Source organism: Dromaius novaehollandiae, chromosome 1 (assembly GCF_036370855.1).
Source record: "Dromaius novaehollandiae isolate bDroNov1 chromosome 1, bDroNov1.hap1, whole genome shotgun sequence".
Taxonomy (NCBI): Eukaryota; Metazoa; Chordata; class Aves; order Casuariiformes; family Dromaiidae; genus Dromaius; species Dromaius novaehollandiae.
The window spans coordinates 214,053,119-214,066,950 of NC_088098.1; the positions used below are offsets into that span (position 1 = coordinate 214,053,119).

General features: G+C 40.3%; 1 protein-coding gene across 5 annotated transcripts in view; it reads left to right on the forward strand.

The window, feature by feature from the left end:
- TENM4 (teneurin transmembrane protein 4) overlaps positions 1-13,832 on the forward strand; it is a 587,496-nt gene that overhangs the window by 186,416 nt on the left and 387,248 nt on the right. For 4 of the 5 annotated variants that reach the window (XM_064505185.1, XM_026096126.2, XM_026096127.2 and 1 more), the window contains one exon: positions 10,221-10,318. The gene's annotated coding sequence lies outside the window, so the exon portion shown is untranslated. The remainder of the gene's footprint in view (positions 1-10,220; positions 10,319-13,832) is intronic. The other variant, XM_026096128.2, reaches the window with a different exon arrangement.

A 13,832-nucleotide genomic window follows, 5' to 3' on the forward strand; every position in this document is an offset into this window, starting at 1 on the left:
CTCAGCGCCGTCAGGAGGCAAAGAGCGGTAGGGAGGAGCAGCATGGGCGAGGGGGGGTGGATGAGGATTCTCTACTTTTGCTCAACCTGTATGGAGCAGAAAAAGAGATCCTATCAATTTACTTGACATTATAGCATTAGCTTCAAGCCCTCCTTGAGACACATTAAATAATGAAATGACGGAGAATAGCTCAATGTCAGACCCATAATGATATTTGTACAACATATTGTGTGTGTGGTTAGAAGGGAAAGGGGGCTATTACTATCAGAGAATCCAGTTTTTTAAAATAAAAACTGAAATGTTATTTTTATATAAATTATTAACTGGGCCAGGGGTGGAGAGTAATGAGGCATGTATATTTAAAAAAAAAAAAAAAGTTGAATATTCCTGGTGCAATCACAGCTGTAAGATACTTATGACAAGTCTAGGTCAGATCCCGCTATGGCATCTCACTCACTAAACAGTTTTCTTCTTGCTGTCCCAGCATTCAGTGTTCCTGTTTAACGGAGGCATAAAGTAGGAGGAAGGTCTGAAGCATGGGTTAGTGGTGAGGCTTTTTCCACGATCCAGAAGAAGTCTGTGGCAGAGCTAGGAACTGAATGTGATTTTTTGCCACTTGGATATGCATTTTGTGAGAGGTTTGAATTTTTTTGTGTAACTAATGCCTGAATGCCTGCTTTTTCTTGAGGGAAATTCAGAAAAACATTGTGAATCTGATTTGGTGTCTTACACATAAAAGAATAGCCCTTAATATTGTTTTAAGTACTCAGTAAGAAGTAAAGGCAGCTCAGCCACCCCACTCTTTCTAGTTGAGAAGGAGAGGCATTTTGCCTCTCGAGGAAATTAAATACTCCTGAACGAAGTCATTAGAGTATAGTACAATATGGCAAACCAGCTCCAACTTTTCAGCCCTCATGTCTGGTATTTGTAGTCCTCTTGATAACAGTAAATTTCACTATTTGTACATGCATATGTCCATGTACATATGTCTGTGTGTGTGTCTGTGTGTGTATTTATATATATTTATGTGTGCATATGCCTGTCCAGCCGTGTGAGTAAAATGTATGCTTTGGCTTTGATTAATACCACCTCATTCTTAGAAGTTTCCAAAAATACCTAAATAATTCACTCAGGGCTCCCAGGACAAGCGATAAATATGGAGAGCGATAAATGCATTCAGAGGCCACGGACCCCTCCTACCACCACAAATGAAAGCCCCTTCATAGTTGTCTCCTGGGGTCTCCCTTCAAACCTTGATTGCTCCTCTGCAGCAGGGACTCTTGTTAGGGCCATTCAAACATCAGTAGGCCACCAGTGCATTTTTGCAACTCCCACATAAATGCAGGAGGTAAATTCTTCTGTGGTTTACTGAGAGAGAATCACAGCAAGCCTACATTTACTGCAGCGCAAGGGCCAATGGGATAGGCTGTTAGCGTGCTACAGCTGCATGGATGTAGTGTGTGGTGAGGTGCAGAGAATGACTACCATTATGGATGTATTCTCTGATGGATTAAAGATTTGATTCGTGACTCCTCATGCCCTTTGAGATGTCCTAGGACACCCCACCCAGCCTTGTTCTGCTGGTTCAGAAGGGTGCAGGTCTTCCTCGAGCCAAGTGTCATATTGCCAGCCCAGGAAGTATCTGGGATAGCTGGGGGGCTTCTCTCAGGGACATAGGGACCTCTGGTTAGCCCTGGGAGAGCCACCGCTCACTCATTTTTGGTGCCACCGTGTGTCTTGGAGTGATCACATTGTTCTGCATGGAAAGGTCGTGGCAGAGGCACATCCAGGAGAGGATATGTGAACAAGTCCTTACGCGGTCCACCTTGAATGCATCCCTTTCCCGTCTCTAAGTGCTACCGTGGCAAGGTCACGCTCCCAGGGAGCAACGAGATGATAGTGAAGAGCACGTCCTCATGGCCCATGCACACTGAGTTTCAGGAATGGGCTCTCCTCGCCCTCCCTTCACATGGCACTGGTCTCACTAATGCAACCATCTAAAACAGTAAATCAATTGCAAATTAAGGAATGGGTCTAGCAGTACATTTCAGATACAAGGTGCCCTCCAGCGGTGCAGAACTAGCTAACCCAGTCTATCTGCTGGTGCACTCCAGCAGCTATGTGACGTTTTGATTCCTGAGAAATCAGGTTTTAAAAATATGTTAAAAGATGATTTTACATCTATTTCATGTACCATTAATTTGTTACAACAGTTATACTGGTAGCTTTTGCTTGGTACACCTTGTTAATCATTGGTGCCTGGCATTTTTTTATGCTTATTCTACTCTTAATAAATTTGCAAGCACAGATGTTTCTGTGGATTTTTTGTAAAGAACATGTTATCTGTGGCAAGTGGATTAAGACTATTGAAAGGATGTTGTAATTTTCTCAAAATCAAGCATTTTCTAGCCCAAATGTGTCAGAATTCAGATGTACAAGTAAACCACAAAATTACCAGTTAGCATGTACAAGCTGATATGCAGGACAGCTTGCAGGCTATGGGAAATGTGAGGTGACTTGAATTAGCTTAGTCCACAACCACCAGACTTTGGTAGGATCAAGTTTTCCATCCTTGAGCTCAATAGCTGTGCTCCTGTAAACTTCTCAATGTCAGCTTACCCCCTAGCAAAAAATCGGGGTGGCAATTAACCTTCATTGCAAAGTGTTTGAAGGGCTTTGGATTACAGATCAGCATTGGATAAACGGAAAGATTATTGCTTCCATTTAACAGCTTTGACGAAAAGTGTATTGATGGTGAGATTATGTTATATTGCTGGTCTGGTCTGTGCTGCTATAAGACCTGAAGCTGTTACAGGACAACAATCTAGCAACAACTATAGAAACATCTGCTCTGAACTGGGCAACATACTGTGATATCTTCCTAGGCAAAACAGAAATTCATTCTTCTACAAGGATATTTTTAATATACAGTTCAAATGGGCCAGGAGAAGTGACTTTTAGCTTTGAGATGAACCCCACAGAAAAAATAGTTTTTTTCTCACAGGTGGAGCAGTAGCTGAAAAAATGGCCCAGGAGCCAAAAAAGACAGTTTTCTTTTTCAGAGTAGACCAGGAAAATATTTATTTTGGAGAGGCCATTGCACAAAAGACGTATTTTAATGCTTGAATTTAGTGATATGGATTATGACCATTTCGAAGCAAATTTTGCAGTAAGCTCTGAAGAAAGGTTTTATATGTGCAGCAAATCTGACTTTCTAAACTGCTTAACAAGCCCTGATCGAATGAGTATGTTAATTTTAAACTATGCAAGTATATGACCACCTTCACTATGAGAGAGCAGCTGTTGCATTTTGGTATAATTGCTCAGCCAACATGAATTAGAAATCTAAGTTCAATGGACCAGATTCCCACAGCAGAAGCAGCTCATTTAACCTCACTACTCTTCAAGCCCACTTACATCGAGGAGAATGCCCAGTCTCTTTGTTCCAGTTGGCTGAAACTGGATGTTCTGATCTCAGGTTCTTCTGGCTTGATGTAATAAGTTATTTACCTGACTTAATATCACGATCGACTGGGATGTTTTGAATAGTGTCATTACTGACCTGCTGCTTTGCTTTATCATTGTCAAGGCAGAATTACAATTATTGGCTGCAGCAGTAAGTACTCATTTCCCTTCGAAAACATAACTTGGAGTGAGATTCATTGGCCATGACTTATGCACCAAAAATTAAACATCTGAGTGAGTCTAGACTGATATTTCTTTAACATCTGGTATGTAGGTGTCTAATGTTGGCTGAAATAAATCAGGTTTCTAATGACCAAAGTATATGCAAGTAAATGAGATAAAAATGAGAATAAAAATAGAACACGATAGGCAACTTTTTGCACAGTGTATCTGTTGGTCTTGTGACAAGTAAGTAAGGAAGAAAAGCTTGGTACACAAAGGGCGCAGGACAGCAGTTCTTTGATGAACATTAAAGTGGAATTCTGCGAAGGCTCAACGGGACACATTCCACATCCTTTACTTCTGCTACCATTTCCCAGAAATCCAATTTTTCACATGAAATTATTACACACTGAGAAAATTATCTTAATTCTGCAAAGCCTCCACTGTGAAGCCTTTTCCAACCTGTTCTATAAATGTAGTCCTCCAACTGCTTAAAAACCAGCCTCACCTTTCTTAAAAAAATAATAATAATAACAGCAGAGATAAAATACTGTGAAATGTCTCCTGCGACACAATTGGAACAGATTGGAATGTGCAAAACACTCAGTCCTCTGGGAGCCATTCTTGCTGATGAGGTTCAAAATTGAAGTGACGAGTGGGCTAAAAAGAAGAGGTGCTTCTGGAAAGAGCAGCTCTTCAGGCTTAGCTGCATGTGCAGTTCCTCCCCCAGGACTGCTCAGCCTGTGCTCTAGATCCTCTCTCTAGTGGTCCTTCCCTGTTTCCTTTTTATACAAATGAAGGACAAATAACAATCCTGGAGGATACCCTTAACTCTTTCCCAACTGAATCAGTGTCAGGGGATGGTGGTGCCTTCAGGCAAATCTCTTCACCTGCCATGGGTAGGTTACAAAGGACCTCCCACTAGATTTTGAAGTGCTGCCTTCCCCGTGTATTTGAAGCCAAGGGCTGATTGTGTGGATGATGATCATGATGATAATTATAATAATTTGTTTTGCTGATGACAAGCTGTCAGGGTATGGCAATGAAATGCTAGGCTGAAGCCAATAAATATTTCTATATTGGGTGTTGGATTGGTGTAAAAAGGAAGGATGTGTGGATCTGGAGCGTGTTTTTGATCTTGATGGGGACTCAGTCATTGTAAAGGAATATGCTGACTTAAAAAAAGACATCCTTTGACTGCTGAACCCAAAGAAACTTTCTTCTGCTCTTATTTATTGTCATTTGGAACTTAGCTATGATCTCTGAATACATCAGCCATGCCTTTCCTTTCTCCATAGGGGAACAAAATAATGAGAGGTTTTCTGGCCAGTAGGGCGTCGTTTGGGAGGACGGTTTTCAGCTCCTTCCTGCACATGCTGTCTCAGCTTCTTGCCTCACGCCATTTGGCTACTGCGTTATGCAGCTAATCCCTAGTAATCATTTAGAGCAGATGGTGGTAATGGAAAAAGAGATGGAGAGAAATGTGCAGCCCAGAAACAATTAGAAACTACGGTGACCAGTTTAAGTAGTATGTATTTATTTAATCCCGTTGGTAAGTGCCTCCGATTCATCAGTCTGTCCCCATTCAGCCAAGGCGCTCTGAGGGAACACTTAACTTGAGGCACATATTTAAGTTCGGCTGACTTCAGTGAGACTTAAACACACGCTTAATGGTAAATGTCTGCTCAAAGCATTATTCAGGGATGGGGTGGACTAAAGAATATGTTTAAATGCTTTGCTGCTTCCTCTAGCACCAACTCAACAGGCTTAGAGAGGCGGGATAACACAGTCCCGCGTGGTCAGTCTGCAAGACCTTAGCAAGGGCATGTCCATGACCTCCTTCCCGCAGCCTCCTGTTGCCAGCTCGGCCACCTATGGCCATTTCTTGTGCTGTTGAGGACAGTACTAATTACTGCCATCTCCGGGGGAATGTTTCCTTGCACAGCAGACACTCTTTCATTAGCAATTCAGTTGGTACCACTGCTAATTCAGGGGCATCTCGCCTGCTGTGAGTTAACCCAGGATGGACCAAAGCAGCAGGCTAGCAATGAAAAGCTCTGCTGTCCATTTCCAGGGCTGAGTGTTGGTTAGACCCCCTCAGCCGCTGCTTGAACATATGATACATTTGGAAATCACATATCCAAAAAAAAAAACCAAGCAAACAAATCCCCAAAGAATCCAACCATCAAAAGTCTGGATTAAAGAACACAGGTGGCAAGAAATTGTTCTTTCTTTGTGTGTGGTCCCCGATGCAAATGCTTGTTTTCACAACACTGATAATGAAACCATTTTTATTTTTGGTGCTCCGTAGGGTACAATGTAATACATCAAAATAAATCATTGCATCATATGTCTGTTACAAATGAAAACTGATGCACCAAATGTCAAGGTGGTTTACTCTGGTTAATCAACGAATATTGCTAATCTTGCTAGCAGTGTTGAGAAAAGAAATGGCAGCAAAGGGGGAAATGCTGACTTGATACATAGATATATAAAGATTAGATATGCTTATATAGATTTACAGACAATAGTGTTTCAAGCAGCGGGAAATTTCCAAGGTACATGTGTAGTGAGGGAGACCCTTAGGTACCTAGCAAAAAAAAAAAAAAAAAAGGCTAGATCAGTCGGTTGAATCTGTGCTTTAGTGGAGAAACAGCATAGCTTTCCCCCCTATTTTCACTTATTAAATGATTTTGATAGTCGTTGTATTTGAAAAAGTATCCATGTCAACTGCTGTGGAAAAGGCTTCTGTCTGAAGCAAGGGCAGTCGCTTCAAGGCCACCCTTCTTCCTATGAGACAGGAAGTATCTGTGTGATAAATTAACCATGGGTGAATGCTAAGTCTTTAATGAGAAGAACGATGCTCTGTTGAATTCAGCCTTTCATGTGAAAGCTGTTTGGGACTTTGCTGAAAAGAATGTGTTAATCAAGAGAAAAGCATAATTACTGTCTTGTCAACAGACATGAGCAGGAAAGCTTGGTAAAAATGAGGTTGAAATTAACTCCAAAACCAAAGAAAAAGAGTTTTTTGTTAGGCTTTTGGAGAACTTGCTTTTACACTGTACAGTGATTTATGACAATTGTAATCTCACTATTTCCATAATTAATATTGCTGGATGCTTCTTATTCAGAGGAATGTTAATCATAATAACACAAATGGAGGTATTATTGCAGCTATGCCTCAGAGTTCATATTTCATATTGCACCAAAGGTTCAATATTCAACATCCTTCTCAATGCAGCATTCGCATTGTATGGATAAATGAATGTGCACCAAAGGTAAAATAACTGAATTAATATAAACCAGAATAATGTGTCTGGCTCATAGCATCCCATTTTCCCATTTTGCTGTAAGGTCCTGATTGTTCAGGCTTTTTAAACCAATAATAAATTATTGCAATACACTGCTAATTACACCACACTGAAGTTGTGTATAGTATAAATTGCAATAGTGATGGACTTAGATTGGTTTCTTATGCTTATTTTTAGCAATTCAAAGGCAATTCATTTCCAACTAGGCCTTGTTTAAAAGTTTAGAGTAAAAGAATATGTATTTTTTTCCTAATATGAGGCGAGCATTACTGGCAAACTTTTTGTTCTACATGTCTTTTGGCACTTACTATATTAATGAAAAAGGCAAAAGCAACAATGCATATTAATTCAGATATGTGTTCACAAATTATGAAGTGTATTTATAAATGAATGAGAACTTTCCGTGTTCTCTTCTTAATGCTTTTTACCTCTCTCAGTGCTTCTTTAGATTGTTTCTTAGTTCATGTTTAATTTCTTTATGACTGATTCTTTGGAAATATTTCATCCTTTTCCATTTCCCCTTTTCTTTTTTCTCTTTTGTATGAGTTGTAATTGTGGGGAGGAGGAGAGGGACGGCATTGTTCTTGTTTTTTTCCTGCTGGCATTTATTAGAAATCACTTAAACTTGAAGTTTCTGAGAATATTTTAGAGATGATTCAGGAACATCAATTAACACTTCAGAAAGTAAACAACCCAAACAAAGGAAGATCATGCTACAAATGCCTTTTCTAGCCCTTTCCCTGTAGTGGAAAGATGCTTTCTTCTTTTCATCCAAAAGGGATCCAAATAGCATATCAGGAGGTGGAAGAAGCTGTGCATGAGGATAGTTAAGACCCTTATTTGGGGGGAACAGAGAAGCACAGTCCCTGAGCAGTGACTGGAGTGTAAATGTCAATGACGTGACATAATTATCCTCTCTTGGTAGGAAAGGAGAGCAGTCCTTAGGTCAGCAATACTTTGCAGATCTGGGTTCAAGTCCAGCACAAGCACCTTGATGTACCATCAAGGAAAACGCTTTGATCTAGACCTTAAGAAATATCACAGTGCCCAGCTAAGTGACAAGGAGATGCCCGAATAACTATCAGGACCAAATCCAACAGAAATCATTGTATGTCTTGTCCTGTGGTCTAGCTGAAACAGCTACATGCTCTAGGTTCCTGCCCTGTCACTTCTTTTGGCATCTTGTTACATCTAGTTGTGTTCAATCTTTCAAAATGGCATTAATGCAGTAATACAGATACAGATATGTAACTATAAATATACTTATATATATATATAAAGAGAAGAGATAAATTCACTTTAATGGTATATCTGATGGGCTGTCCCAGAGTTACAGAGGCAATTATGGCACAGTAATTTTCAGTAGAGAAATGTAGGTGTGAAAGCACCTGTATTACAGCTAGAAGGGCACAGCTGACCTTATTCTCTCTGTACTGGAGTTTACCTACAAAGTGGTGGTAATAGCTCTTCCATACTTTGATAAGTAGTATAAAAATACATATATTAAAGACTGTGAGAAGCACAGATGTTATGGTGGTAGGCACCATAAAGGTATACTATACAGAGTCCTGACAGAGGGGAATAAACAGTTTATTCTTACCTCCTGATAATCTCCAGACCTCTCAGGAAAGCATCCCAGTGACTGATGGCCTCTTCTACTTTTGTTTTCCCTCTCACTAAAGTGAATACCAGCAAGAGAAGAGACTCACAAAATTAATTCAGATTGGCTTAGATAAGGACCCTGTGATGTTGATTAAAAACCATCCACAGGGCCATTAACAAAGTGAGATAATAAATGAAATTGTATTGAATCGCATGAGTTTTCTAGTGGGGAACATCAGGGAGCAGTCTGGAGTCCAGTCTTCTTTAAACATCTTCTTTCATTAGCCAGAAGACAGGGAAAGAGTACGTGTTAATTAAAATCACAGATGATCCAAATTGGGAGGCATTGCGTAAATCAGCAAAGAGAGAGAGATTAGAAACCTTAGGCAGGAAATGACAAAAATGAGATGCAGTTTTGCAAAATGCGTGTAAGAGTGTAATAATCTATATCAGCACACAATCAGCAGAGAGCAGGTTGCTCAAGAAGCAGATTAATGGCAGGAAACTGAAGGATGTGGCCCATGGAGCAAAAGGCCACCTAGTAGAGCAGCTATTTAAGGGTGGCCTCTGCACCTTCTCAGTGCAAAGGTTACTGTGGATTCAAAATTCATTTACAATTGGCAAGATTAAAAAGTCAATGCAGTTTGGGGGCACGTATGCCGAAACAGGATGCCAAGGAAAGATGTGGAAGCCCACCTCTGTAATAGCCTGCTGCCACCTCACTCAGATGTCTTAATTTTATTTTCTCTGGTTCTGCAAGACCCTGTGCATCAGAGTGCGTGTAAGATAGATGTGTATCTAGCGAAATGGGTCACCTGGTTGCTGGCACTGGGAAATGTGGCTTTCAATGGAGTCACCTACCTTCAGCTGCTGTGGTATCTCCTCTACCATCCCCAGTCCCCATGGGACTGTGGCTCCCCGAGACAAGGAAAGCATCTCAGAGATGAGGAATGAGGCTAATGAGCTAATGACAAGCATGTAGCTTTTCGGAAGAGAGAAGAAGCCATGGTGCTGCACTATAAATGCACTTAGCATGGGCCTACTTCCAAAGAAGCCACTTTCTTTGAATGTCCAGCTTACGGGTTGACAGGCTTGTCACACATGCAAAGTTGCTTTTAAATTGGGGCTCTTTAATACCACAAGCAACCTAGGTAACACAAAATTTACTGATGGGAGTGGAAACAATAAGAAGCGTCTGTGTAAGATCTTAATCATTTTACTTTAACCAAAGTGAAAGGTGTAAGGAAGGAAATATTTAGGATATGATGACATGAAAAGGTTCTTCCAACTTCTGAGGGCTGTAAAAGCACACAACAGAAAGGCAACAACTGCCATGTTACTAAGAAACCCTTGATACTACAATAGAAGAGCTGCTAAATTATTCTCTTGGCAGAACGATGAATGTTTGCACAGTTAGCCAAGGATGGGCATTTAATTATAACTGCTGTACAGAAAGCCTTAGTTTGTATTTAACAAATATATTTGTTTCTGTGGGATGAATAAGAATACCTTAGTATGATGCTGATGGTGACCTCATGCTGAGAATCACATATGTATAGGTGACAGCTTTATGTGCCCTGTCTACCTAGCAGTTGTTTTTAATTGTTCTAATATAGTATATAAGATTAAAAAAAAAACACTAAACAAAACACTGATTTTTTTGTCTATCTCTTTTGACAGGTAGACTGAGAGTAATACATGTCGATGTTAAAACTGTATACTGCAAGAAGTATTTGATGGATTATTCCTAGATACTTCAAAGAAGGTATATACAAAAAGTGAGTATTAATCGCATTATCTGAGATGTTTTAATTAAGTTTAAGTTTCTGCTTAAAATCGAATTACAATAGTTGTAATGTTTCTTGTACAGATTTCTCTGATTGGAATCAGGAGGAATCTCACTACTTTCTTAGAACTTATCTATTATTATTCCGTGTTTATTATGATTATCTAATAAGGATAATTTTCATTACTGTCAAACTTGAGAGTCCTAATCAAGGACTCACTCTTTCTGCGCCAGGCACTCTAGAAACAGACAGTCCATGCGTGAAATGATTTTCAATGTAGGGAACAAACAAGAAACCATGGATAGTGACAGGCAGATGGGAGAGCCGTGGATGCAATGAGAGTGCCGGTCAGTGTGACAGGCAATCCTAGCAGCACATCTGCAGCCTAACCTAAGGTAGAGGGAGTTGCAAAACTCATAATCCTGAGTATAAAGCAATATTTAAATGGAATTGATGCAGAGTTTTGTTGACTTGCAGTGTAGAATGGGAGCAGTTAGTGAATACCAGTGCCTTAATCACCAGTGCAGTACAGACACTGGCATAAATAATAGGAGGCAGCCCCCCAAAATCACTGTAAATTGGGAAATCAGAGCTTGTCTTGTGTGTGTGTGTGTGTGTGTGTGTATATAATGTGTATGTATATATAATATATACACATATATATGGGGCAGATATATATGCACGCCTATTCAAATTAAATATATAGTGTGCCGGATTCTTTGGAGGTATTAGGGCTGGTATGAGCTGGAATCTTGTGTCTGTAGCCCCCCTTCAAGTTCAGCTGGGATTCACAAAGTTGAGCCCTGAGAAAGATTTCGCTGCAAGATAAAGACGAAGCGTCAAAGAAGAGAAAGAGAGATAAGAAATTGTCAGGAAAATGAAGAGTTTTTGAAGTAAGAGTTTCACATTAAACATAACTATAATGAGGTGGCAGCTTACAGCAAACTGAATGGAGTAAGAAAAGGGAGAGGAAATCTCTCAGATAAAACTCCCAAAATTTCTGGGGAAAAAAGAACAAGCTCTGTTTGGAGAGTGGTGGGTAAGTTCACAGGACATCCAGCCAGCCTTTTATTGAAGGTGAATGCTCACTTGTCAACATGATCTGAAGGGTTTGTTTTTTTTTCTTCTTGCTACTCATTTTATCTAAACACTAATACATTTAATCACCTTTTTGCTGCCAGGTGATCTGATTAGCAACAAAAGGTTGGAGGGTGCTAATAAATGGCTCCAAATCAATTAATTTCAGTGGCAACAGTATTGGGGCTTTGTCACTGTGGTTGGTCTCTCCTAAGGTGACATTTAGCACACCTATCTAAGCAATAGGCTAAGGGTATCTGTGCTGCTCTTTTATGTTACAGAGTATTGAAGATATACTCGAGTGAGCTTGGTAGTAGTGCAGCTGATTTATCCTGGTTCTTGGTTCTTCTCTCCTAGTTCTTCTATCCAGGTTTTAAGGTAAAGCTGTGCTGCCTGGTCCAGCGTGCTACCTGCCGAAAGGAACTGGCAAAAAGCAATGCACTCAGAAAATGAGTAAGAGCAGTACAAATCGTAGGGGCTGTTTTGAGGGGCTGTCTCAGTAAAAGGGAAAAAATGCCTCGGGAAAGTAGAGTAGTTCCCAGGGTGCTTTTCAGCCAACGTCTTTGCTTTGGAGCAGCCAGCATTCATCTGGAAACAGACCGGTTCTCTTAGGCACTGCTCAATTGGAGCTCTCAATGGCAACCGTGGTTTATTGCTGAACATCAGACCATTTTTTTTATTCATTTGTGGAAAGATGACATTAGCTGGCTGGCATTAGGTGTCCCAGCTTGAAAACACTGGCTGTTGTTCTCTGCTTTCCTGCCATTATCCTGGGCTGCATCCTGTGTGCTCTTTTCCCATCTAAATTATATTTTCCTGTTATTACCCCACGAGGCAACCCATATGTGTTTTGGGATGTTTACAAACAAAACACTTTATATGAATAAGCTTTTGTAGGTTCAGTCTTTTTTGTCCAGCTAATGTTAGTTAGAAACTGCTGCAATTGGCTGGACAACATGTACAACTTTTAAAATTTCCTTAAGTCCTATGTTTTCTTAGACTCAGTCTGCCTGTGAGATGATCTGTGTGGCATATCTTCTTGTTTATACTGTAAATCCAAGATAAGGATCCTTACCAATTATAGAGTTATATCATCTAACACATTGGGCTAGCAATGCGTTTGAAGCCTCCAGGTGCTACAACTATAGAGACATTTATATAATAATAAGGAGGTGCTCATTCTTGTTTCAATCCACAATTTACACAGAGAATCATTTAAAATGTTCTGTTTGTTTGAATCAATCTGTCATGCAATGTTAATTAAGATTAATTGATACTTATTTCTTGGAGGCACCGGATCGTCATTTCTCTTGAATAATCTCTGAAGTTTGCCTCAAGATTGGAAGGAAGGATGGAATAGGCTTGTCTTTGTGACTACTAGAGGAATTATTTATTTATTTATGCATTCATTCACTTATTTATTTTTGCTGTCAAGTGCATCAGTCTCCATAATCCCACCCCTTCCCATTATTTCCCGGAGGAGAAATTGGCAAAACAATAGGAAGGATGTAATTAGTAACTTGGCTGTGGGGTGTGCAGCGGGGTGGGCATAGAAACCAGTAGGAAATCAGAAGTGTAAGAAGAGAACTGTTTGTATGTTGTCAGTCAATCATTTCCTCCCTGTTTAGATTTGCGAGGGAGTTGCAGCTGTATTTCTTGGACACTTTGGATTTGGGTTGTTTTTTTTTTTCTTTTGCTATGCCGCAGGAAGCTATTTTCAGCCGAGGTTTCATTCCTCCTGTTGAGACATGTAGGAGAAGTGATCTCACATGCTCTAAAGAACTGATATACAATAGCAATGCCATAACAAAGATCCAGTCATTGCATTGTCTGGAAAAAAAGGTAACTGCATAGTAGTGGAATGGCACTCAGTTATGCATACAGGGTATCTCAAAGAAATCTTCTCTTGGGGATATGTTTTTCTCACCTCCTTGAAAGCTTAATAACATGCTATAATAGCACAGCATCTTCCTTCTGGAAACCCTGAGGAGCAGTAGCGATACACATCTAATCCACAGCCTTAACAGCACAGCATCATTTACAAATACCACCCACCTCCATCAACAAGGTGGTTTGTCCACATACTCTAGCCTGGTTTCACTTCTTTCAGGACGTTATTGGGCTTCTTTCAGGGTTTCCTTACACATTTCTGCATGATCCTGCAATAGACACTATAGACAGAGCTAACAGATCTGGTAGTGGCTTGCATACGGCCAACACAACCAATATATCAAGGCATTATAGCCACAGTCGGTGACACCGGTAGGAACTATGAGGAGATTTTGAGCCCATTTTGCGTTTTTCATCCATGTTGGCCAAGGTAAACTCTTTCAGTCTACGATGAAGCTTTCAAATGTTCCAGCTGTCCCAGGCTAGACCTGGTTTAATTTGCAGATTCCAATTAGATGTTGGCTGGTAGGTTGGGCAG